Source organism: Sturnira hondurensis, unplaced genomic scaffold (assembly GCF_014824575.4).
Source record: "Sturnira hondurensis isolate 20B ecotype Veracruz unplaced genomic scaffold, ASM1482457v3 Scaffold0023357, whole genome shotgun sequence".
Taxonomy (NCBI): domain Eukaryota; kingdom Metazoa; phylum Chordata; class Mammalia; order Chiroptera; family Phyllostomidae; genus Sturnira; species Sturnira hondurensis.
The window spans coordinates 9,396,621-9,423,530 of NW_028095988.1; the positions used below are offsets into that span (position 1 = coordinate 9,396,621).

Below are 26,910 nucleotides of genomic sequence, written 5' to 3' on the forward strand. Positions count from 1 at the left end.
TTATGAACATTTTACAACCAGAATATTTTACATGAAAATAATCTAAATCTCTCATTTCTTGGAAAATTAGAAGACCTCGCAAAAGCAGGCCCAAAGTCTTCCGTGATAGCCATGGGAGAGTTAGAGCAGAGCAGTTCTATCTTTCAAGCTGTCTAGTTCGCCGCCTCCTACACGGTTTCCTCGTTAACACTGCCTGCCAGGCCCCATGAGCTCTTTCAGTTTGCGACCTCGGAATGAAGGTGCAATGGCTAACACCCATTGGTAGGGTTCATTCGTTCTCTCCTGGAGAATAACTGTTTTTCTTAGCTGCCCTTTCGAATACAGTCTTGCCCGGATCGGAGGCACAATGAAACAGCTCACCTTTCTAGCGGCAAACTTCTCACAGTCCATGAAACTCGCACTGCGCCCGCACATTGTTTCTCCCCGGCCCTTTCCTCCAGAGCCCCGTCCCCAGCATAGGGCCTTCCCCGGGTTCCCCACCGCCTTCGCTCTGGAGCGTGGAGGTCGGGTCCCGGCCCCCCGCCGCAGCTCCCCGTCCCGAGCCCGGGCGCCCGGGCTGGATCGCGGCGGCACTGGGCATGCTCAGAGTTGGCCGCGGGGGCAGGTTCGCTTCGCAGGCGCTCGCACTCGGCGGCCGGCGAGCGGGCGCGCGGCTGCAGCTGGAGCTCCGGCGCCTGGAGTTGGAGTTGCCGGGAGTTTCCCCCCCCAACGCCTCTCTCTTCGCGCGCGGCAGCGGAGCCGGCGCGCGAGCCGCGAGAGGCGACCGGCCAGCACCCTAGCCGGTCGAGCCTAGTCCGGAGCCCGGAGGCCCGCGCGGGGCAGCCCCCGGGGAGGAGCCTCGCCTCTGGGACGCGTGCCGCGCGCTGGCACTGCCCGGGCACGAGCCGGACAACACGGTAGGGCCAGGGGAGGGCAGCGGGCGGGCGAGCCAGAGGCCAGGCCAGGGGGGATGCGGTTGCAGCAGCCGCAGCGACTGGGGCTCCCGGCGCACGGTCCGGTGCGGGAGGCCGGGGCGGGGGACCCCGCTGGGGCTCGGAGGAATAGGTCGGCGCTCAGATAGGTGCTTTCAAGTTGGAGGGCGGTAGGATAGGGGGCTGCGCGCCCTGGCGCAGCTGCTCAGAGCGCGCCCAGAGCGATTCGGGTCCCGGGTTCCCCCCACCCCAAAACCTGGGACCCAGAGTGCGGGCAGGGTTGGGCACGCCGCGGAACGGAGCAGTTTCCTCCGAGAAAGTTGAGAATGGAGCCCTTTTATTGTCATTGTCCCCACTGTACTACAGTCCCGTGGGTGCGGCCCGAAGCCCCCTGGGTGGTGGAGCTGAATGGGTCGCTGCGCCCCTGGGCTGAGCTTCTCCACCCCGCTGAAATCCACGTTATCACCCAGAGCTTCGCTTCCCTGGCGTCTTCTAGGAAAATCATTCCTGCCAAAACTGAGGTAGGATCTCCGGGCGGGCACGGCTCCCTGCCTGTAGGGCGCTCATTAGGGCGATGCCCCGTCCCCAACCTCGGACGTGGCCAAGGGCGCCGGCTTCCCTGTTAGCTCTTGAGGTGATGCGCGCCGGAATGGAGCCTCACACACATGGTGGGGCAATGTGGCTGGGGTAGGTGGCCAGCCCGATTTTTCCTCCAGCGTTTCCTTAGTTTTACAGCACCCCACCCTCCCTTCCCCCAACCCCCGCCCCCGTTCACCTTTCCAGAGACAGGGCCTGGCGGAAGGGGCAGGTGGAGAGTTTGGGTGGACATACTGTTCCTTGGGAGAGAGCGCCTGGGTCTTATCTGCCTTGGGCTCCAGCCCCAGGACTTCAATTCATAAGGAACCCTCTCCCCTTTCTATTTTTCCTCTGGGGCTGAGTGGGAAGTATCACTGGTAGGGCCGGTGGGTCTGCAGGAATGTCCACCTCATCCCAATGGTCTCCTTACTTAAGATGTTCCAGGGGATTCCAGGACCCTGGAAGCGGCATTGTGTGGATTGCAAGGGTGTGGAGGATGCTGGTGATTTCTTTTGCCTCCACTTTTTTCACTTCTTGTTTTGAGTGTTGGGGTTTGGCCCGCACGCGAGTCAGAGCTGTGCTGTCATAACCCGAGGGGGAGCGGGGTGGGGGAGCTTCAGCCAGGCAGCGAGCTGCTGTTCGCCTCGCCTCTGAGGCTGCTAGTGGGAATCGGTCCAGAAATGATTATGCAGGCTAGAAATATGCCTCCCCGTTTTTTCTTTTTTGGCTGAGCACCTTGGCTGTTGGGTTTGTGTGTTAAGTTCTTAAAGGGGAACCCACGAACTGCTCAAGTACCATGTCGTAGAGGCTCACCATCTGTGCTGCAGGTTTTCCTGTGTGCTTTTTCCCAGGGGGAATCTGCTTTGGGGCACGTTTTTGGATGTGGGAATCACCTGGTGTGGGCGCATAGGTTCTAGAGCTAGACGGACCTGAGGTCAAGCTGAAGCTTTCCAGGGGATGGCTGTGCTGACTGACAAATTGTCGGGCACTCAGAACTTCAGTTTTGTCTTCCATCAGATGGAACTAATAGTGCCTCTATCTCCTTTCATTGCAGGGTTGTTGTGAGGCTTGGGTGAGATAATGGAAATAAAAGATGCTCTGAAAACTCAAAGGCATTATTCATGTCTTACTGTATTGGTGCCCTTTACTCAGTTATTTTTTTTTATTTAACCAATTTTTTAAAACTATCACAAGATATTTAAGTCTTCTCTGCCCACTCCTTACCGAGAGATTTTAGTTGCGAAGGTCTTTGGAGTAGCTATTTATCTTCTTTTCTTCTCTCTCCTTAAATCCACCTCCCTTGATGCCCCAGTCCTCACGTTTATTTGCAGACGGCAGCACGGTGCAGATCAGGAGGCAGGGTGGGATTGACTTATTGATGTCCAGAGTCCTAGTCCCCGGTTTCAGATCCGAGGTTGATGAACACGGCAGCAGACCCTGGGCTGGAGCTCTGGCTTGGCTTTTCACAGTGACCTTGAACTAAGGACTCAACCCCTCATTGGGGAGATCAGTCTGAGAGGTACATAGTCAATGCTGAGCAGAGGCAAGAGCAGGTGAGATTGTCTCTCACACACTCAGTGAAGGTTTCATCAGGCTCCTGACCCCCCACCCTCTGCATCGTCCCCAATCCCGGGGCAGCGGATGTTCTAAAACACGAGCATCTGAGTGCCCCGGACTACACCTATAGCACCACTGGCTTACAGGGTGAGAGAGAGTAAGAGAAGGAGGTTTGTTTGGGAATGCCGTCATTTTAATAGATCCTCTGTAGAGATGGAGTGTTTCAGGAACTTGCCTAAGACCTTTTGTACGTCTCATACCTGTGCCACTAACTGTTGTCCAGTTTTAATAATCCCGATCACTCTTCAAATTAATTGACTTTACACACAAAAAGATCAGATCTCTCCTCCTTTGTGTACTGTAAAGCATTTAGTCTTTGGTTTCCAGGTCACTCTTGGGTAGACTGAGATTGGTAATCCTGATCTTGATAAAGCCACAACTCCCCCATTTTCTTTCTTTGGGGATCTCAGACATTCGTAGAGAGGAGGTTGCATAAAGTTCTGGCAGCTTGAACCTTAAGACTGAAGAACTTATGAGCAAGTATAAAAAGAATTGCAGTGTGGTGTCTTTCTCAATGGACAGCATACCCAGGCCTCGGGGGAGGTGAAGTGCACCCCATGACAGATGTCCCACAGTGCTCAGGTCTGGTGAAGGCCTTCCATTCCTTCTGGGGGATGGTGGAGCTGCCAGTAACTGAGATGCTTTCTCCCTCTTCAAGGGGGAGGAAAACCGACTTTCAGGGGCAACTGTGCCACATCAGTGCTGCTTGGTGTGATTTAGTTTATAATCAAGCACTTTGTGGGCACAGCCCAGTCTTAAGCTATTCTCCTTGTCCCCTAAGCTATGGCCCCGGGACTGAGAGCTGACCATGACCGAAGGGCCTAGACTGTGGCACTGATGCTTTGTATCAGAGAGGCTTCCGGATCCTGACTTGGCAGGTTTAGGGGTAGCTTGGTAGGTTCAAGCTACCCCTAAATGGGCTAGGTGTCAGAACAGGTCGGCACTTAAACTAGTCTTGTGTTCCTGTGGCCACTTGGAGTCCCAGGTGGCCAGCATGCTTTATCTCAGCTTTACATTGGTGCTTTTATTTTTTAAATGAGTAGCACTAGAGGAACCTATCAGTAAATCAGAGACCTTTTTTGAAAACTCAGGTGTAGCACTTAGTGTTTTAGTAGATAAACTGCAAGGCCCATGCCTATCTTCCCGCCTATAATCAGCACTCAGTGAGAAAACAATATTTGGGTTGTAAATCTTAACCTTTACTAGCTAGTTTAAATGGTTTTGGCTACTAAACAGGAGTAGGGAACATTTTTGTTTTAAAATTCTTTCCTGTAACTTCATGTTTATATTTTGGGTGTTACCCATGCTTTTAACTGCTAGGATTTTTGCCAGCGTAGAGGAGAGAAGTTACGGGAAAGCAAAGAAGTTCTCCTCATCGCCGTTGTTCACTGTTCTCAGCGCGGGACCACGTGATGTCTTTGCTCCCTTGGCTAAGTCTGTTGTGAGGCGTCATTAGGATGCTGTACTTCTCTGTTGTCCACTGCTGTCACTGTTCCCTTCAGCCTTGCTACAGGGTGCTTTTTAACTAAAACTTGGGTTGTACTGTACTCGCCCTGTCTATGTTTTTCACACTTCATCATTTTCCAATTTCAGAAGTCCAGATGGCTCTTAAAATTTTGAACACAGTTAATGCATGGTTTCTTTTTTCTTTTTCTGTCATCTGCCATGTTAATAGACTGACTTCCAAAGGAGGGCATTCTTTTGGGATAAAACAAAGCAAGTTTGGTCCCTTACCCCAGCAGAAAATATGGTTTCTACTCAGTACTTTCCAGCTGGTAGAACTGAGCGGCAGTTGAGTGAGCTCAGCAGTTTCCACAGTGTGTCAGGAGAACAGTGTTGGGGTGGATGCTAATAGGTGTGCTTTTGTAAAGGGCAAATCAGTTTGGAAGCGCTGCCTTTTTCCTGTCTTAGAGATTCTCCATGTGGGCACCATCATATCACAAACTCTGAGAAGTCCTGCAGGTTAAAAATATCAGCAACGAAAACCTTGGTTGTATTTATTCAGTCAAATGTTTCCAGAACACAGAACATTGTGAGGATTTTTGTGTATCTTTTAGGACTCTGTTACTGAATTGGCACATTCAGCAATTCTAGTAAGTTCTTTAACACCATCTCTGGATGGGGAGGTTTTACCCAGTATATCCTTAAAGGAAAGGCCATTCATTAAATACGGATATTAATTGATTCATTAAACTCTCTAGATGCTTACTGTTGTTTTGTTTTTGTTTTTCATTTCAGAAAAAGCATTCTAAGCTGTGATGGCTAAAAAAATTCTCCATGGAGAGGCTAGACTGAGAAGATGTTGTGGACAATGGATGACACTGTTGTAGAGGAAAAGGGGTGTTGTAGTTTGGTGGTGTGGTGGAGCGGGAGTGGGCTTGTACTTGGGCCTCTTGTAAGTAAGTTTCAGAGCTCATAAGAAGGGACCGTGCCTAGCTCAGTGACACGGAGTGAACCTGTGGTGGTCTAAGGGCCTATTGTCAAGGTCTTTTCTCGATTCAGTAAATTCACTGAGGAAGCAGATGCGTGCCCTCAGTGCCCACAGGACAGCTGGTTGTGGATGAACAGGAGGGTGGGGCCAACACTCAGGTTGAAAACGGAGGCCTGGTGCATGAGAATGAAAGGGACACCGAACGAATTTATAGGCCATTAGAGGGTAGTAGCTCCAGGTACAGGGAAATTCATTGAAATGTAGGTCCAGCTGAAAAATATTGGATATTTGGGGAAAGAGTGTTTTTGGAAGACCCCCACGAAGAGGGGTCTTAACTGGGGTTTAAAAAAATAACAAGAATGAATAACGTTTACAACTTAGCAATAAATAAGAAAATAACCCACTTTAAAATTGGGCTTAGGTTTTAAATAGACATTGCTTCAAAGAAGATATACAGATGGCCAATGAAAGCATAAATGATGCTCAACATCCTTAGTCATTAGAGAAATAACAAGTCAAAACTACAACGAGATCACACTTTACACCCACTGGGATGGCTGTAATAAAAAAGTTACAATAACAAGTGCCAGTGAGGATGTGAAGCAATCGGAATCCTTGTACCTCACATTGTGGGTGGGAATGTAAAACGATGCAGCTACTTTGTAAAACTACTTCCTCGAAATGTTAAGCACAGAGGCGCTTGGTGGTCAGTTCCACTCCTTGGTATGTACCCGAGAGAATAGAAAACATACGTTCGCAAAAACACTTGGATACAAATGTCCACAATAGCATCGTTCATAGTAGCCCAAGGGCGGAAATGACCCAAATGTCCGTCAACTGATGAATGGGTAAACATAAATGTGGTACATCCGTACAATGTCTTGAAAACATGCTACGTGAAAAAAGCCAGACACAAAAGGTACATATTGTGTAATTCCACTGTGAAATGTGTAGAACAGGCAAATTCATGGTGGTAGACAGTGTATCAGTGGTTGCTGGAGGCTGGGGAGAGGAAGGAATGGGAAGTGACTGTTTATTGGTACGTGGTTTCTTTTGGGGGGTGATGAAATATTCTGGAATTAAATAGTGGTGATTTGTAAATAGTTTTACACAACTGTGAAAACTACTGAATTGTACACTTTCAAAGGGTGAATTTTAATGGTGTGTGGGTATCTCAATTAAAAAAGAAAAACAGCAAGAAGGCCACTGTGGCTGGGGAAAAAGAGTAACAAGAAAAAAAGTGGTGAGAGAGAGCCAGGGTATCAATTTCAGGCCAAATTTTCTGCTCTTGGGAAAGAAATACCTAAATAATAATTCCTTTCTCCTTGTTTGTCATTGGGTCTCCTAGGATTTTCCTGGTACTCTTTCATTCAAAGATCCTTCCCCTGTATCAAAAGGGTTTTGTTCGAAGTTGCCGGAGTCAGTGGGATAGTTTTCAAGACAAGTGCCTTCTGATCTTCCGATCACAGTGTGTTTCTGGACTTGCCCTGGACACTGACTCCATAAGGTGGCTTCCACGCAGTGGTCCACCAGGGGGCCATAGGCAGTGTCGACTGGGCAACTTCTGTGTAGCTTCTCCCTTGAGCTTGGACTGTGGTAGATGTTTTAGTGTCATCTCCTAGTTTGTTTATGGAGCTCTGTCAAGGCCTTTAAAAAACATCTCTGTATTAAATGGGGTTCACACGGCACTGGGCATTATAGAAGCAGTGTCGTTGGGTCCAGGAGTCGTGATGTACCACAGGAGGTTTAACGCCCCTGGAGCAGAGGCCGCTGTCCCCTCGGTACAGATATTTCTTGTTTTTTTCGCCGTGTGTTGCATCTGCGTCTCTCTACCTCGTGGACAGGGAGCACCTGGGGATCTTATTAAAGTGCTAATTTGGCAGGCCTGGGCTGTGAGGCCTGAGATTCTGCAGTGGTAACGAGCTCCCACTGAGGCGGGCGCTGCGGGCGCATGGATCACTCGGAGTCTGAGCTGACGCAGGATGGAGAAGACGGCTTTGGCTTGGGACAGAGCCGGATGTGAAAGGTGGCTCCATCTCTCATTTGCTGTGGGAACTTGGGCAAGGTAATGAACATCTGAGCCAGTTTTCCTGTCTGTAAGACCCAGTAACGCCCAGCTCTTGGAAAAGCGTCTAACATGATGATGCACCTGCAATGTTAAGTATTATTTCCCTTTTTTCTCCCTCCTCACAAGGACTATAAATTCCATGGCAAGGACAAAACAACTAATATAGAAGATAAAGCCACAGGTTTTGAAGAAGTTTTGATTTGCGTGGCTGAGATTGAGGTGAGGAGAGGATGTAGAGGAAGTGGGATAATGAATCCTAGTCCTCAGGGCAACATTAATTTGCTTATTGGTCCTCAGATAATCATAGTTTTGCCGGGGGGGGGCATTTATTTATTTAGACAGAGAAGAAGGGAGGGAGAAACAGAGGGAGAGAAACATCCATGTGTGGTTGCCTCTTGCACACCCCCTACTGGGGACCTGGCCCACAACCCAGGCATAGGCCCTGACTGGGAATTGAACCAGCGGCCCTTTGGTTTTGAGGCTGGCGGGCAATCCACTGAGCCACGCCAGCCAGGGCAGATTACCATTGTTTTACTAAAGTCACTATGCTTGTCTCCACTAAGTCTGGATAATTCTTAGTCAAGACATTGGGGCTTTGCTTTCACGCAGTTAGTTAGCTTCTGTTTGACCAGAAGCTCATCTGGGAGCTGCTCTGTTGTTGCTGTGCTTGCTTGCTCGGTGGGAAGGTCTCAGCCCATCCCTGCCTCGCTGCCTTCCCCTCTCCCTGACGTTTCTTCCTTATGAAGACTAGACAAGTAAAGGACACTAAAATGCAAAACGTTGAGCTTCATTAGCAATGTGGGATGAGGTTGAAAATATTTGCTTCATTGTTGACTTCAGAAAATCTGGGCATTTCATTAGTTCACCTTCTGCGAATCTGTTAACTTTGGCTAGGCTAAATTGAATTAGGTTAGTGGGGAGCGGCCAGAGGAAGAACTGGGCACCAAATCCTGGCACTGTCTGTAATTCTCCCACCTGGAGCCTGTGTAGCTTGCCTCACGGAGCCTCAAGCTTCCTTCGTTGCCATTTGGAACCAATAGTAGTCCCTGCTGGACCGCTTCCTGGGCTTGGTGTGGGGCTCCAATGAACGGCATTGGCAAGGGCACTGAGAGCTCTGGAGGATGCACTTGTCTGTAAAGTCGGCTCTGTCCTCCCGTGGTGCTGGCTTGGGTACCTCTGTCTTCACAGGGCTGTGAAGGTGAGTTGTGGCTTGTTAACTTTTGTTCTGTTTCCATTGCCTCTTCCTCACTTGAAGGAAGGAAGTGAGAGACTGTGTTTGCATTTCAATTAAACGGACGGATCCTTTTCACTTCTGGGGAAAAAAAGAAACATTATTTTTAAGATTTTTAACAAAGCCACAAGTTCAGTAAGGCAAACTAGTTTCCAGTCTTCACAGCCTGAAATTGATTGTTTTCCTAAGGATGGCGATTTCATCCTGTCAGGCTCTGTTCACCTTCCTGTTTGACCGGTTGGGGTTTTGTATTTGGGGGGGGTTGGGGGGTGGTAGATTGGCAGGTGTGGGTCTTTAATGACTAATGACTTTAGAGGAAACAAGATGATGCACTTTGTTCCCGTGCCTGGGCAGAGCATTTAAACTGCTGCTGCACCAGGTGGAATAGTCAAAGATAAGGTGTTCAGGTGGAAGCTTACCTGGCACTGACTGCCCTTCCAGGAGGTGCAGGTGTCCTGTGGAAGCAGCAATGATGTGATTTCCGAGGTGAGAGAGTGCATGGGCTGCAATGCGCTCACCTTGTATAACCACCGTGGGTAACTGACTGTGGTCGCAGAGGGTGCATATCCGCAAGCTGTCCTTTGTTCTGAGACTGCCTAGGAATATGTGACCTCGCACAGCCGAAGGCGGAAGCCAGCACTATTAGTTAAGAAATTACTGTGATTCTTAAACATAATCTACCCTATCATTAAGGTAGCAGTGAGGAAACTGTCCTGCTGCTGAGAAGGATCTGGGTGTTCCTGAAGTTAAGTCCTTCAAAAAATGAAACCCTTATACAACTGTAATAATAGTAAAAAAAATAACTACCTTGATGGCAGGGGTTTGGCACTTATATAAAGACCTCAATGCTAATAAAATGGACATTTGTCCAATTTCACCTTTGCAGAAGGAGGTTTTTTCTTTTTAATCAGATTTCTTCCCTGACATTGCCAACCGCCTACCCACTGGTGTACCTAGTGGTTGATTTTTAGAAATGAACGGGGAATCCTGAAGTCAGGTGCCTTGTGTATAAATAGCCCTTGCTCTCAAGTCCTACTAGGCTGTGAATTTTTCCAAAGGCAAGGCATATCCCTAAGGCCTAGCGTGTCTGCCATATAGGAGAGAATCAATAAAAATATGTTGAGCTGGATAGCTACTGTCTTCTGGGATTTTCCTCCATTGTCTAGTTTATGAATTTTTCTGTCAGTATATTATTTTTATTATTTAACATTTCCCTAGAGATCGTTATGTGCTAACCTAGCAAACAGTTCTAAGCACTTTACAAATACTGATTTCTTTCATTCACACAAGTGTCAGAGGTGGGAGCTATTACTTACCCCTATCTTACAGTTGAACAAACAGAGAGAAAGGTCAAGTGAGGTGTCCAAGTTCAGCTTTTCCTAACGGGACTCCCCTTCCTCCCTGCTTCAGCTCTCACATATTGCCTTCTTTCCCCTCCCCCGGCTTTCCTGAGTCACAGACAAAGGGGACCAGACGTTCCTGCCCATCCCTCCTTCTTTCTGTCTCCTTTGTGCTCTGCCCCCATTCTGCCCACCTTTAGGTTACAGAAAAAATATGGCTCTTGAGTTTGGAAAAACAGTTAATATGTAAAGCATCATAGCTCATTGATATTGGCCCAGGCTTGGGGTAAGGCCATTCACACAGGGGCTATTTAGGACGAACTCTGTTATTGGGACAAGGCTGTGACCTCCAGCCCTGGCCTCTGAGTTTGCCAGGTGACAGGCTGTGTGACTTAGGTCAGTGCCCCTCAAACTTTCCTGCGCACATGAGTCACCTGGGCGTCCCGTTGAGGCACTGATTCTGATTCGTCAGGTCTGAGGTGGGGCCTGGGGTTCTGCATTTCTAACCACTTCCAGGAATGTTGAGGTTGCTGGTGCTTGGCCCGAAACATTGATGGAGTCCTGAGTCTGTGCAAGGTCATGCCTGCTATTCCAAATGCTGTCTTGCCCAAAAAACGTCTGATCTAGGCCTCACCTAGGACCCAGAGCATGACATAAGAAACACATCTAAAGAGACAGACATGCAATTGCATGAAGCCAGTCAAGGAGAAGCTTCAAGTGGAATGAGAGTGAAACTGAGAGTAAAGGTGAAGGAAATACCTTTGAAACGACGCTTTCAAAATGAAGCACGTTTATTATCATCGATGAGAAAGGAAAAGGAAAAGTGCTCTGCTTATGATGGAAGGAAAGTTTATTACAAAGCAGCTGTAGGAATACAGCTGTGAGAATGACAAGTATAATAACTCCTGCTTGACTTGAAATTTCACAAAGAACGTATGCTACTGGCCCCTGAGATTCTTGAAAGTAACTTCAAGTTCTTCAGAATCTCCCCAAGTCTCTCCAGGTCCTTCCCGCTTCCCAACTCCATCTGCTAGAGTATGCGATGTCCCAAGAATCAATATTGAAATACCAATTTATGGTCTACAAAGTGCTCTCACTGTCATCGTTACCCAGCTGGGTTTTTATACATGAAAAACCCATGGTAGTGAGGCCTAGAAGGTCTCAACTCCAGGAGAATCACAGGCTCACGAGGGACGGAGTTGGGGGCAGGGGTGCGGGAGGGAGCATGACCCGGTGTCCCTTGCTCTTTATACGAGGTCAGCTGCTTAAATACTTTTATGCCAATGGGCAGTGGAACTGGTTTGCCCTGTTTGGCTTTGCACAGGACAAGGCATCTAGACGAATTTGCTTTTTTTTTTTTTTTAAAAAAAAAAGACATTTCTTAGGTTTAACCTGCCTACAGACACATAAATTACATGTGTGCAGCTTAGTGAATTTCCATTCCATGAACACACCCGATCTTAATACAGATCAAGAAAGAGGGCCACCAGGGCCCCAGAATCTCCCTGTGCCTGTTCCTTCTGGCCACTTCCTTCTCCATGGTAGCCACTGTGCTGACTTCTGACCCCACAGATCACGTGGCCTGTGTTTGAGTTCTATACAAGCACTCTCCTACGTCTGTATTATTTTACGTCTGACTTCTTTCTCTCAGTATTGTGAGACTCATCCCTAGTGTGCTAGATTATATGCCATTGTATAAACATACCACAGTTATGGGTCAGGGCCATTTGAATTGTTTCCAGGTTTGGGCTTTTATGAGGAATGCTGCCGAGAACATTCATGTGCCTGCATCTTCTGGTTCACAGAAGTGTGTGTTTCTGGCGTGTGGGCATGTGGGTGATCGCCGGGTGCTGTGATGCGGGTGCGTTCAGTGCACTAGATGCAGCCAGGTTTCCGGTGTGGCCGTTCCAATTTGTGTTCCCCTCTGGTGTAGACGAAGAGTGCCCTTCATCACTCCATACTCTCGCCAATGTTTAGTTTAAATCATGTAAGTTTTGGCTGTTCTGATGTTTGTACAGAGGCCTTTCATTATGGTTTTAATTTGTACCTCTCTTGTCACTATTTGAAGCTTAACATCTTAGCATGTGTATATTGGCATTTGGATATCCTCTTCTGGGAAGTGCCTGTTCAGGTCTCATGCCTATTTTTCTGTTGTGGTGTTTGCTTGTTTTACTTTTGAAAACAAACTCTGAGTTCCAGAGAAACAACTATGAAAAGTCCCTGAAATCTGTATTGATGGGGGTGACCTGTCAGGGATATCCGACTGCATTCCGGACAGCCCCTCCTCTAAGGCCTGCAGGACGGGGACCTGCAGAGGGAAGTCTAAAACCCTCACCAGGGAACGGGGAGCTCCAGGGCCTGTGGTCCAGGGGAATTGTAAAGTTGTGAGATCACCTGGAAGCTTAGAAGCTCTGAACCTACCAAATGAGCTTGCCTTTTATGGAAGTCACTCTGGAAGACTGTAGACCAACTCCAAAAGTTTTGCAGAAAACATTTTTGGAATTGCTTTGAGTATATTGTTCTGGATATTTTTAGTTGATTTCAGAATGCACTTTGAGCATGTCTTTGGTTTTGGAGAAAAGCTCAAGATCTCTCAGAATCCAGTCCAGTGAAGAAAGTGGATGTTTCCTGGGTGATTTAAAAACCATGACAGAATGTCTAAGACTTGCCTGTAAAGGGATGGAACTTCCTTTCTTGAGTGAAGTGTGAAGACCTTAGTAGGGGGAAAGAAGGCACTGCACGAGAAGACTTCCTGTTGCCTTTTAAACTTTATAATAACCTATGAGGCACTTACAGTTGTGAATATTCCACTTCATAGGTGAAAAGTAAAAAATTTAGAAAGACAAAGAGCATGATTTAGAAGTGAAACCTAGTGCCTTTTCCCCACCCTTCCTCACCTCTGACAGGTGTTGAAGGAACTACAAACCTGTTGCAGCCAGAAAAGTGTGCAGGTGGTAAAGGTCTGGTTTGCACCCTGTCCTGTTGTAGACCCCGGGAACTGGGGCACTCTGCCTCCCGGGGCTCTGAGTGGGGAGGAGAGCCCGGAGTCAGGCTTTAGGGCCCCACTATCAGGGTGCAACTGAGAGCCTTTCCGTGGCCAGCCTGGACTCATAGTCTGACCCACAGGTCTTGCGTTGTCTGTTCTTTTTTCCTCTTAGCTGGCAGGCAGCTACTCAGGAAATCCCCTAAGTCGTGTTCATGAATATTAACACGCTGCAGACTGTATTCTGTGCAGTAAATGGTTTCTTTCCAGAAGGACACATGTATAAAACCTGACCACTAGGGGCAGAATATTGTTGAACTCTTTAATACTCATTCATTCCTGATCTTAAAAAAAAAAAAGTACTCGGTAGTTTTCTCTGAAACATAGTGGGTTAATGGCTTGGGTGTCTACTAAAGACTTTCAGAAATAATCCTCAAAAAGAATTCCCCAGGTAGGTTGCTTTCAGATAGATCCTGGGGCATCCAGCTGCCCTGGAGATGTGAGGGGCCAGGGAGAGACCCCCAAATACACTGGGCCATTGCAGAGGCTTGTTCTCACTCCTCCTGGCTCGTGGGACCCAGCAAGCTGCCCCTCTTCTACTCAGACTGGGGATGTTGTAAAACCTGAGTACACAGAAAGCCGAAGCTACCACCTTTCTCTGTTGTCGTTTGGCGCAAAGCCACAGCCGAGAAGTGTCTGGACTTCTCCCGAGACTACAGAGTGGGATGGCTTCTTCGTTTGGTGGTCTCTTCACTCTTAGCACCTTATGTCCTGCACAGCCTTGGCCCCCAGGGCAAAGCCCTGGGTCGTGGATAACCAGATAACCAAACCATTTCCTGTACAGATTAGAATTCTATTTCATTCATATCCACAGTTTTTCCTGGATAAAATAGATGCTTGAGATAAAGTGGGAGGGCATTTTAATGAAAACCTCCCCTGGTAAGACATTTATTTTCGCACCACATTGAATTTCCTATAGAGGATTCTGGAGCAGGAGTGAAAAGGTCGCTACGGAGCAGTTAGTTTCCCCCGTGACGGTGAATGCCCCGTGCGCCACCGTACCTGTTTTCTTAGCAGACCTCAGTGTCCTATACACACGCGCGTGGTTTGTCCACTTCAGGTTTGGACTTTGCCCATGGACATCTGAATTTATTATTGACCTCCTGCCAAGTGAAAGGCACTTCTAAATCGTGCTTTGTCTTTTGAATTTTACAGGGCACTGAGTAAACACAAGGTACACATTGTGAAAGAGGAGTAAAGGACCACCCACATCCTTATTTTCCGAGTGGGTGTAACTAGTGACTAGTTCCTGGGTGTGTAAGTAGGATGGAGGTTGGGATCCCGCCGTTGTCGCTGGTAGAGCCACAGTAAGCACTGTCTCCTACAGGTACAAGGGTCAAAGGTTCTTTTTTTCTGAGTTTTCTCTCTCTCTCTCTCTCTTTTAAATAAGCGTCTTGGATTGGGAATAAGGAGCTGGCGTCAGTGAACTGGCTACTTGAGGTTTCTTAACATGGTCTTAACTACACACGTGTGGCATGCTGGTGCTGCCACCTTTGAATGGGTCTTCCAATGCTGTTAACGGGGCTCTGTCATTCTCCCCGTTTTATAGCCACCAAGGTGCAGACAGTCGTCCCTTGTCATTAGGGTCCACACCCCATGACTGTGGTTTTCGTCAGTCTCTGGGCTACATGCCATGCTCTGCTGAGGCGGTGAGACTGGGGGCCCCGCCAGCACCTGGGGCTGCTCCTGCAAAGCCGGCCGTCGGAAGAGGAAAGGTCAGACATTTCTTCGTAGGAAGCACATCGCTGCGGGAAGCCCCTGCCTTTTAAATGTGCTCCACTTAGGTGAGTAATAGGGAAATTCACTGTTGCAGGTTTCAGGGAGAAATGGATTTGGAGAAGACGTCCAATGACATCTAAAGAGAGGGAAAGGCCGTTGTCTTTACCTAAGGGTGCTGATGTGCACCCTGAAAAGGCTTCCGTGGAGGTGACGTGGTGTTTCACATCGGGGTTCTTCAGAGCAGCTTTTCCTAGAACAGCTGTTATGGTAGGTTTGTGCGGGTCAACAGCCCTCCCTGTCCTGTTCCTGTCAAAAGCAAACAGGCAGGGCCGAGCTCCTTCTAGGTGGAGCCCCACTTCTTTCCTTGTTTATTTTAGTGCTGGGCCTGGGAGAAGAGAAAGGACAGAGAAAGGTATCACAGTTCCCCTTCCCTTCGTCACACGGGCACTGTGTCACAGTGCTGTGCTGGGGTGAAGAGACCTGAAGAAACTCCCAGGAAAGAGCCCTTGTAAAAGGTAAGAGGTCCGATTGAAAATCCTCCAGGGGCCATTTATCTGCCTCTTGGTCAGGCCATCTTCTCCATTTTGCTTTGTATTGATCTTACCTCTGTCTTTTCACTCATTCAAGGAAAGTGACTGCTACTACGTGTAACCAATTACCATGGTGAACAAAACCAGACAAGGTTTCTGCTTTTACAGAATAAAAAACCTGTACACAAAAGTGATTGCATGAAACGTGAAATGACAACTGTTCTAAGTGCTTGTGGGAAAGAGGTAGATATTTGAGGGGATTTGACCTCATTAAGGAAATCAGGGCAGCCTTCCAGAGGAGGTGATGGTGAGCAGCAACCTGAAGGATGAGTAGGAGTTAAAGAGGGAGGGAATGGTATTACGGAGGTGGCAGGATGTGCAAAGTTCCTGTGGTGAAAGGCGCCATGGCATGAGTCAGGGACAGAAGAAGGCCCCTGTGGCTGAGCATGTAGAATAGAGGGCATGAGACAGTCTTTTCCCAAGAGTCATGAGGGCTTCGGAGCATGGGTTCAAAGTGATCAGACAGACAGTGTATCACCTGGGTTACAGTGAAGAAAATGGATGCATGGATGGTAGGGGCCTAAGAGGAGATGTGGGGGGACCAGTATGCAGGTTTTTGCAGTGGTTCAGGAAGAAATGGTGATCAGCCGACCAGGGAGGTGAAGATGTAGAGGTGGGTGGCTGCTTGGAAGGGCAGAGAGTGAGTACCCGGCTGTGATGGCTTGGAAGTACAGGGCGTGAAAGGCGGAGTAGCGCCTGCGCCTTGGTTTCTGGTTCACACGGCTGGAGGATAGCAGCGCCATTACGTAGACAGTGTATGACTTTTCTCATTTCATTTCAGATCTTCACAGCGTAACCTGTCTAGTAGAGACTCAGCTTTGGTTTACTGTGTTATTTGAACAGGAGGGGTTTCTTTAGAATGATTCCCTGTGTGCTTGGTGGGAAACAGCAGTTCTCGCACCGCTTAGAGTGACTGAAGCAAGAGAACAGTTCCACAGTTGGAGCGGAGCCTGCAGGCACTTAGCCAGGCAGACAGGCCTTCGATTTTCAGGAAGCTTTTCTAGTTGTTTCGAACCTCTCAGCACTTGAAAAATCTATGTTTTTTTCATTGACGTCAGACTCAACTGTATGATGAGCCTAGGGGCACCAAACTTTTGGGGTGGCTGTGAGGGTTATATTTGATCATTTTGTGAAATATGGAGGGTTTGACACTAACTGAAGGGATCTGGTCATCTGTGCTTCTCCCCTCAAAGTCCTCCCCGCCACTACGGGGTGCTGTTGCTCAGAGGGCACCAGCCGTGTGATGACAATTGACTCTTGGTAGGTGAATTTTCTCTGTTGGACAGCTGCTCCTGCACAGGTAAGCAAATACCTGTGTTTCTTTCTCCACCCAATCTTTCTGTAAAATGACTAGTCCGTGGGTGAGTTTTTTGTTGATGTGACTCTGTTGAGTGGTTCTAGGACAGAGGGTGAGATGAGTAAAAGTCAGATCTAGATGTCCTTTTTTTTTTTTTGAGATTGGTTTTTACTTCACATGCTGGGGTGCTCAAGGCAAGTCACCTCCCCAGGACTGAGAGCGTGCAGAGGACACATGATTTCTTAATCTCCATCCTTGGTGTAGATACATGTGAGATGATGGTGGTGATCACTGCCACCCTTCCTGAGGACTGGACAGAGGGTAGGTCTGGTGGGGTGGTCGTCACGGGGACCCGTGCCCCCACAGGGCTCCCCCTCATAGAGTAGAACTCTTTCACTGTGTTGGTGAACTTGTCCAAAATGATATGCCTCTTGTTGGTCTACTTTCCTCTATTGTCTTTAGGTTGTATATAAGGTGTGGCACAAATAACTCCCCCTTTTTATTACAAAATATTTAATTATAAAACCATAAGCATGCAATTCTGTAACATAACAATGTCATACTCAAGCACACCATAAGACATTTTAGGTGAAATGTTCAAATTAAAACTATAAATTATTATATTCACATTATTACCCTACCCACCACACTCCAGTGCGCGTTACTTCCGCCATGCCGCATATTTCAGGCCTCTATTTTTTCTATCCCTACCATTTCAAACATTCCAGAACATTGGCATATGTCTTTACCACTGAATTGTTTCTGTTTTCCCACTCCACTTTTTTTTGAAACTACATGGTAGCCTTATTTATTTTCATTCTTTAGTTGGAAAAGGCCTTAAGTAGATATCACTCCTTTTGTTTTCTCTCTATGTACTTCCTACGTACTCCATTTCACAGATTAGAAAACTGAGGCTGTGCAGTCCTACCATGAAACAATAGTAAACGCAGGGCTCTTAATTCTCATAGTTTTCATTCCTCAGCTTACGGTGATTTTCTAGGACTTTAAAGTATTTCTGAAATTTTTCATTTTAAAATTTAACTTTAAACAAAAAGTTAAAGTTATTTTCTTCTGGCAGTTATTTCCTCACTTTGTGGTAAGTAAAGCTTTAATTGGTTCAGCACAAGGGGAAAACCCAAGCAGCGACTTTGTATCGTTGTAAAATTAATATAAATAATAAGGTGTATAGCTCTATAAATGATATTTACCAAATTTAGCAATATTATTTGTATGTGTGAATAAATAATTTTGAAGTGTATCAATATTTTATGTCCGGTCTGGCCGACCGTCCACTTGGAGGAGATTACATGTGTGTTGAGACACACTGTTCTTTCTCTGTCACCCTGGTCCTTCTGAGGGGTGAATCCTTGGACTCCTGATTGTTTGCTCTGCCTTTGTGTAGGAAATTGGGATGGTGTCCGCTTATCTCACAGGGTGTCAGATAGTTCTCACAGGGAAGTTCTCATAAATCCACTTAATAAAAATAAAGGACATGTTATATAGCAACAGGATTTTCGCCTTTCTTTTAGAGAAGAGATGGGAGGGCGTGAGTCAGATGCGCAGGCTGCAGCAGTTCCAGAAAGCGGGGAGATTATTACTGCCTTAAAGGCCCAGAAGGAGCGGATGAGCCCAGCAACTCTGTGGGTCTTCACTGTGCCCTGTGTTTATGTGAATATTGAAGCTCTCTTTAACTGGTGACTTGCCATCTAGCTATTTCCCTTTAAAGGCTGTCTATTTGAAATCAGTTCTCCTGCCCCCTGCCCAGCTCAGTGAGCATTTTTTTAAAAATTTTCTGTGTTGCCCTCAGAGCTGTCCCTCATGAGGAAGTGCCCTTGATGAACAGTGTCTTGTCCTCAACCCAAGGCCTTAGGGCCGTGAATAATTGGCAGATAGTGGCCTCAGAATGGGAAAGAGATTGATTCTTAGAATTCACAGGGTTTATGGTAACAATAAGGGTGCTGGAAGCTTGTTGGGAAGAGGTGGCCAGCCTCTTCAGGTGGGTTGATGAGCACCTGGGCTTTCTTGGCCCGTTTGGCTGCCTCCTGTTCTCCCTTTTCCCTTTCCTATAGGGCAGGGTGCTGGGCTCTCTTATTTGAAGTACTCTGGTACCATTGCTCAGTTTCATTCTTTTTGTCCTTAGAATGCCCTTTTCCTGCTTGTCCATCTTGTATTTCTGCAATTGTTCTTTAGACCTAGTCAAGGGTCAGCACCTCCTTGAAGCCTTCTGTGACCAATGAACTTCTACCCTGAGGCAGAATTGACCTGTGCTACTTCTGTGTCATACATACCTGTAATATTCAAGCATGACTGTTCGCTTGCATGTCTAGAGTGGACATGTGAAGGATGGGACTGTGACTTGTACAGTTTGTATCTTCAGCATGATGCCTGGTATACAATAGGTGCCCAAAAAAGGGATAAATGGCTAGATGGATAGGTGGGTAGGGCACATTCAAAAAAATTTCTGAGAAGCAAGGAAGCGAGGGAGAGAGAGACGCACAGAGAGAGAGACAGAGACAGAGAGAGAGACAGAGAGAATGAATGAGAACACATTTTAGCTGGGATTCATGGGAAAGACTTTAGATGTGGACAAGAGAGTTGTTTCAGCTCCATGGTTACTGAAAAAGATGTATCAGAGGGGACAGAAATGTGAGCTATTGAGAATGAGCTTTACCATTTTTTTTTTTTCAGAGTAGAAACTAAATAGCCAGTAAGAAATGACATCGCTGTCATATGGCTTTCTTCCTAAAATCTCTGGGATCTTTATTGAAAGATTTAGTTTCTTATGCATAAAATTGGTTGATGATTCCAAAGTCAATTCTCATTGTGAATACAAATTGAGGCCTTTGGAGCGCCTTGTACGCAGTGAGGGCTCAGAAGGCTAGGTGGAGGCCGTTGCTGTTATTTTGGCCTCTGGTGTGTGACAGACTCTCGCGTTGCTGATTCGAGCCTTATCTCTGAAAGAAGAGCTTGTTGACTCACAGGTAAACACAAAATGATTGTCCCGGTGTTAGGATTCACTGGAAGTGAGCTTATGCATTCTCCCTCCTCCTCTTAGTATAGCGCTTCTTTTTAGAAAGGAAAGCACTTACCAGTTTCGTAGGGAAAGTTTTACTCCTGTTAGCACTTGGTTCTAAAAGAAAGGTTTCACAGGAGGCATTGCATGGGAGTCTTTCTGGCTGTTTAAAAGAATGTGTGTCTATATCTACATATTTGTTTGCAGAAAGAGTTATTCTGCTCTACCCTGAAGTCCTGGAGAGCAGGTGGCATGCTTTGCCATTTCTATTTGATGCCGAAGCAAGTTAGGTTGGTCTGGGCAGCTTGATTTGGGCTTATGAATGCCCTTGCATGGGTGCATTTCTGCCCTGCCCCCCAGCTGGAAAGTCATTTAGTAATCCATGATAGGCTTTCCTAACAGTATTGATTGGTTGACTGATTTCCACAATCATTCACGCATTTTCTGCTGCGTGTCTCCGCTTTCCTCACCCGGTCCTTCGGTGCTGCATCCAGGCAATTTTTTTTTCTCGTTCTAAGCGGCTGCAACAGTTGCCAGTGGTGATGACCATTTGTATGTGCCTCGGAATCCCTTCTCCGAGTATTTTCGAGTCTGTGGGCAGCTAGTTAGGTGTGTGGCCACTTCTATTTCTTGCCGATCAGTCGGTCCTGCCGTAGTGAATTTCTGAGCAGAAGAGAAGATAGTTGTGAAAGAGCTGTGTATGCAGATCAGGTGATTCAGATCTACTGTTGGAATCCAAAAGGCTCTAAAAGCTCTCGTAACCTAACTGGTGGTGAGATCTGACTTGAATGAATGAGAGTCTGTTTATATTCCTCGTTTGTTGCATTAGTGTGGTTATTCCTGCAGCTGCAGGTGCATTGCTGTGTTTGAGTGTGAAGTGCTGAGCTCTGCTCTACTGGGAGCGTAAGGCATATATTGCGTTTCTGAAATGTCAACATTTTGAAATTCTACAACACATCTGGCCTTAGGGCACTTGGAAAAGAGATGTGAACAGTGGTATCTTTATTAGGGCCTTTTATTAGGGCCTAAGCCTTTTTTAGGTTGACAGTCTTCCCTTGAGATTCTCTCCTTGACACCATCTTTTCCTGGTATGCAAGTGAGGACCTTCCTTGCCTGTCACTCAAGGAACATTTACCGAGGTGCTGTGTGTTGGACTTGGTTTGACTGAGGCATGGGGAAGAATCAGGCATCGGCCCTCCTTGCCTTGGAGGTGCTCAGAGCTTCCTGAGGATGTGGAAGGTGCTATAATAGCAGCCTGTGGAGTCGTGGGTGTGGTATGATCATCACAGCTAGAAATTCCACTAAAATGGCAAAGGCGAAGGAGGGTAGAAGAGAGTGTGACCCGGGGGCAGCTGTACATTTGCTGTGGTCTTTGGAAAGGAAAGCTGGAGATGGCACCGCAGGCGGGCCAGTGTTTGAAGAGCCTCATCCACCAAGCTAAGCCCTTGAGAATTTATCCTTTGGCTAGAAGGAGTCTTAGAACCTGGGAGTGAATGACGAGGTTTGAATTTTAGAAAAATCCCTCTTGTCTTCATCTTAAGCAACTCCCTCCCTCCAAAAAAGAGTCATTGTAATAATCTGAGCAACAGAAGGTTTTACTAGTATCTCTAAGGATACTTTATATCATATAGTGTGTTAGGGTTTGCAAAACATTTCCTCCTGCCTTAACTTCTTTCGCGATAGCCCTGAGGGGCAAGTGAGTAAGCACTAATTAAGAAAATAGGTCCAGAGAGCTGACTTGCCCAAGGTCACATACAGCAACTGGCTATGCCAGCTCCCCTAATTCTGTATCTGTTGCCTCTTGGACATCATATTAAAGCATTTCAACATATTGCTCAGTGACTAAGCACACTTAAAGGTCATCTTCCACCTGCGTATCTTTTGTTTGTTCCCACCCATCAGACTGTCAGCTCCTTGAGGGCTTCCAGTATTAAATCCGGTGGCATAAGGAGAGATTCACAGTTGGCCCCATCAAGAATTTTCTAGACTGTTTCTCCTGCAAAGCCGGCACAGGCCTTGGGAGGAGGAGTGTGTGTGGAAACAAGGCCTGTTGTTTCTGTGACTGTATGTCATCACGTGCACCTGTGAGGCACTTTCTATTTTAAGACACTGCTCTAGGTGCTGAGAGGAATACAAAATGTTACACAATTAAATATAAATTTTTAAAAAACCTTTGTCATGAATTAAGCCTATTCTATCTTATTCAGAACCCCCACACCACATTTCTTGGCTTTTGCAACAAAATTTCTCTTTAATGAATGTTGGGTGTTGAAATCAAAGGGCTTCCCGTGCAAACGGATTAGGACTGTGAGGCTTACGCATTTGCTTTGCATTAGTTTATGCAGTGATTAGTTATAACATGGCCCCTTTCCAAGTGGGTATTTTAGAAACAAGGACACGCACAAAAATCATTAAATGTGTATGTTTTGTTACAAAAGAATGGAAGTTTTAGCTTGACGAGATGCCCAGCAATATTATTTCACAAACGAAAATTGTCTCGTGAATCATACTTAAAATTAATAGCAAACTGTAAGGTTTTGTGGAAACCTTACTGAGTTAGCAGTGAAATTAATGATGTAATCTTTTTCTTACACAATGGCTTATATTGCTATTTGTGCTGGCAGTATTTCTTCAGCTGTCTAGGAGTTAGAGAAAAGTCAAGTTCTGAATTATTTTCAGCCTTTGGAATCCACATCAATTTAAAAACATTTGTTGAATTGACTCAGTTCTGATCTTCTTTCACCAGCTTTGTATGAGAAAAGCTTTTGGGCCCCAGAAGAAACTCTAGGAATCATTCAACCCCAAGGGCTGACCTGGGGGAAAATGGGTCAGGAAACTGATCCCCATGGGCTGGAGTTCACTCTTTGACTCATAAATGGGCAAGTCTCTGAGCCTCTGGTTCCTTATCTAAAAAGTGAGCCTTATACTAGTGATTTTTAAGAACTCTAAGACATACTTTTTTGTTCATTTTACATTTTAATGTATTTGAAAACAAGATGTGTTTTACAGTGCACTCTATGGTATATTTTAATTTGTGGAGTTTTTTTCCCCTAATATAATGGTTCATAAAATAATGGTGCATCTAACAGCAGTTTCTTAGATTTGATGAAATATGGAAGTGTTTGCCTTACCAACCTTCTGGGTTGTTGTCTGAATGAAATCAGATAATGTGCTTGCTAGAACATACACCTGCATTAACAAACTAGCAAACAAAAGCGCCTTTGGAGTCCGTTGACAGTCTTTCTCCCTCTGGTATTTGTTTTGATGAAACTTTATTTCTGTGTGTCTTAAAAATATACTGGGAAGAGATGGAAATTGCAAATTTAGATGAATTAAGGTATCAAATGCCTTTCTTGAGTATTTGAAGTAGAAAAAGAATTCCAGTGGAATCTTATAATTAACTTCCTAAGTTTTTTTTCTTCTCACACAATACCTCAGTCATATCGATCTTATTTCCTCTTACTCCCCCCGCCTCCCCAAAGGAACTCCAAGGACAGCCAGCTTTGGGTGGGAGTGGGTAGAAGGTGAGAAGATCATTAATTTCATTTGGACAGATTTAATTTGGGATGAGTTTGAGGCGTCCAAGTGAAGATGTTGAGTAGGCAGTTGCATTTGTGAGTCAGAGATAAAAATGTGGCGTTTGGGGGGTAGAGATGGTGAGTGAAGGCTTGTCTTGGATAAGATCACCTAGGAAACAAATAGAGAAAGGGTTGGAACTGGAGGTTGACAAACCCCTTCAGCCAGAAAACACAGGCCAAATAAAACAGGTAGTGTTTTTAAAATATTTGAACAAGTTGCTGTAGCATGTTTATAGTTTTCTGGCTGCCGAGAATGTATTTTCTCTTTTTGATAGCAGCATCCTAATTTCCTTTTAAGAAATCTCCTATCCTCCAATCTCAGGCCTGGAGCTTTAGATTGCGTTCCACCCCTGACTCCAAACAAAAAGTGTGTGGCCCGAGGCTGGCCAATCATCCCCCGAGCAGCCCAGCAGCAGTGGTTGGTTCAAGAATTGTCTAGGAATCCGAGGGAGCCCGGATCAGAGGGAGTCTGAGACTGTGAGGGAGCTCCAGGAAGAGAGCCTTTCAGGTGGTCTGGAGGTCTAGCGGCTGCCTCGCTGCCACAGGGTAGAGCCTATCTGAGAACAGGGACCGCAAAGGAGAAGTGGAATCCAGATAGAGACACTGGCCCGGATCACATTGCTTAAACCCAGTGGCAGCTGCCCTCCTAGGCTTTTCAGTTAAATGAGCCAATACAGTCTCCTCTTGGTGTGCCAAGATTTCTTTTATTTGCCCCAGAAAGAAATCTTAATTGATGTGGTTGCCAAGATTTAAAAATTGTGAGTTTTCGTGTATAACTGAGGACTTCCAGCTTGAGCTAAGTGACTGTTGACTTATTAGGAGTATCTGCTATTTCGGCCCTGGCCGGTGTAGCTCAGTGGATTGAGTGCGGGCCTCCGAACCAGAGGATTGTGGTTCGATTCCTAGTCAAGGCACATGCCTGGGTTGCAGGCCAGTTCCCTGCAGGCCAACTCCCAGCAGGGGAGGCACGAAAGGCAACCATACATTGATGTTTCTCTCCCTCTCCTTCCCCTCTAAAGATCAATAAATAAGTAAAATCTTTAAAAAAAAAAAAGGAGTATCTGCTATTTCATTCCAGTTGGTACCTCCCTCCCTGTTGCCATCTTACTTGATGCCTAGGTCTGTTGCGTGCTACCCTGCTCTTCTTCTGTGTGTTGGGAGGGAAGTGGAAGTCAGCTTTGTTTCCCTTAATTGGATGCTTCACTTGCCCCTGTAGGTAGTTGGGCTTTTGACTGCCGATGTACAGTGAAAGAAAAAGGAGGTCTAGCTGAGGAACTCCAACCCCAACGAAGAGATGGAGGAGGACCAGCCTGCAAAGAGAAGGGAGGCACAGCAGTAGGCAGGAGGCAGTGGTTGTAGAGGCCAGAGTAAGGAGGGGTTCAGGGAGAAAATTGACCAGCATGGCCAAATACTGTGGTCAACATTGCCCCAAAGATGAAGAATGAAGAAGGATTCTCTTTAGAATTGGGCAATAAAGAGATCGTTGTTGACCTGGACCAGAGCTGTTTCAGGGAGTGACGGAGCTGCTGCCTGATAGAAATGGTTTGAGAAATGAATGGGAGAGGTAAAAATGGAGACTTGCAAGGAGGCCAATTTTTAGTTTTCCTAAGAAGGAAGCAAAGAAAGAGGGCACTAACTAGAGACACTTGAGGTTGAGGTGCAGGGCTTTACAGGTAGGACTTGAGTGTCACGTCCAGCTCTGCCAACCATGGTGTCTGACAAAGTCCGAGCACCGGGAGGACAACTTCAAAGAAGCGTGTTCGGGCCTGGCGGACGTGGCATGAATGGATACGTGGTGTTGATTTTAATCTTGCTGTCTCTTGGTGTTCTAACCTTTACCTTTCTGATAATTTGGAATCTCCTAGAAACGCTGAACATTCTCAGAAGTGAACAGCAACTAGGTCAGGCTGAGAACAGTATCACCTTGGCCTTTCCCCAAAACAACACCTCCTCTGAGACCCCAAAGGAGAAAGGGCCCATGATGTCCAGTGAATTCAGGGAAAATAACACTTCCTTCCCTGACCTGATTAAGTAACTGTAGGATAAGATGATATCAGATAGTAGGGGGCCTGGAATACCCAAGGCAGTCCCCTTAAGTAAGTCCCGAGGCAAATCCCGTCTAATGAAGTAGCCCCTGAATGTCTAAAGTTGTTGGAACAACAGCCCCTCCTTTACCTTGAATAGGGATCTATATCTATTAGAATTAGACAGGCAAAGAAACAGGAGAAGCTAGTTAGCTATTAAACATGTAGAAAACAGTTACTAGAGAGACAGAGTTTATGGTACATAGAGAAATATGTTAGACAGAAAGATAGATAGCTAAGTTAGACATCACAAAGGCTTGTGAATTTTCTAACCTCTGCTCAATCGAGCATATCCTTTTGCCCCATGTCGAATTCTAAGACCTTTAATAAGCAATAAGATATTCAAATTTTGTACATAGAGCTATTTCAAACTGTCTGATTAATGGTTCTCCTGGTCAAAATAACTTTTGTTTAATATAACTGACACTATGGGAACTTTCGTACTTTTCCTGGTTACCTTTGTATTGATTTTTTCTGCTGAACTGATCATGCTATGCACCTGTAAATGTTAATCCCTAGCAAAAATGAAAATATAGAAACCTGCTTGTACTTGCAGTAAACGGAACAGAACTTCACTGTCCTTTGAGGTGTGTTGTCGTCTGTTACCCATCGCCGACGCCTTGCCCACCTTCCAGGAATCCCTGGACCCTGCTGCGGCCGGACCACGGCACTTGAGGATGTTGCAGTGTTGATGGGAAGGGTCTGTTGGAAAGGAAAAGTCGATTGAATAAACAGAAGAGAAAAGGGGTGATCGATTATGTGAGCCTGATTCCATGATCATGAAGAGGCAGGACAGAGGGGATCTAAAACCCCAGGGGACTGGTTGTCTTTGGATGAGAGGAGGGAGCAGGATGCAATAGGAGGGAAGAAAGGGGAAGTGTGTAGGGTGTGAGTCTGATAACAGGCAATTGCTGTGTGATGGGTTCCATTTCTCTTTAAGGTGGCAGGGTCACCTGAGAATGGGGCTGGTGCTGGTGGTGTGGGTTGTCAGAACGGGTGGGAGCTTGAAAGTGAAATAACAGTTGAGAAGAGTCTTCAAGAGAAATGTGATAGGACCGCCCAGCATTTTGCAGTACTCATCTGTGGTTGGTGCTCATGGGAGTAGAATGACACTGTCTGCCTGCGTGTGACTTCCTCCAATGCCCAGGTGCTCAGCCTGGAGCTACAGGAGGCGTGGCCTAAGGCCAGGGTTTGGCAGGGGGACAAAAGGGTGAGCAAGTTAAATTTGGCATTTGGCAAGGGTGTTATGAAAAGTACATTTTGGAAATGATGGCTTTTAGAAAGGAAATTGAGCAAGAAGGGATGCGAAATGAAACTTCTGATGAGGCCCTAGCGGTTGATCCCAATGACGGGGATTTTGATGAAGAAGCTGGAGCTGAGGGTATTGTTGTCAGAGGGTGGGGTGTCTGGCT

General features: G+C 46.4%; 1 protein-coding gene across 4 annotated transcripts in view; it reads left to right on the top strand.

Moving 5' to 3' along the window:
- The first annotated feature begins 589 nt into the window (after positions 1–589).
- STXBP6 (syntaxin binding protein 6) overlaps positions 590–26,910 on the top strand; it is a 270,879-nt gene continuing 244,558 nt past the window's right edge. For 3 of the 4 annotated variants that reach the window (XR_005065228.1, XR_005065227.1, XM_037037460.1), the window contains exon 1: positions 590–896. The gene's annotated coding sequence lies outside the window, so the exon portion shown is untranslated. Of the gene's footprint in view, positions 897–955; positions 1,433–26,910 lie in introns of those variants that run through there. The other variant, XM_037037461.1, reaches the window with a different exon arrangement.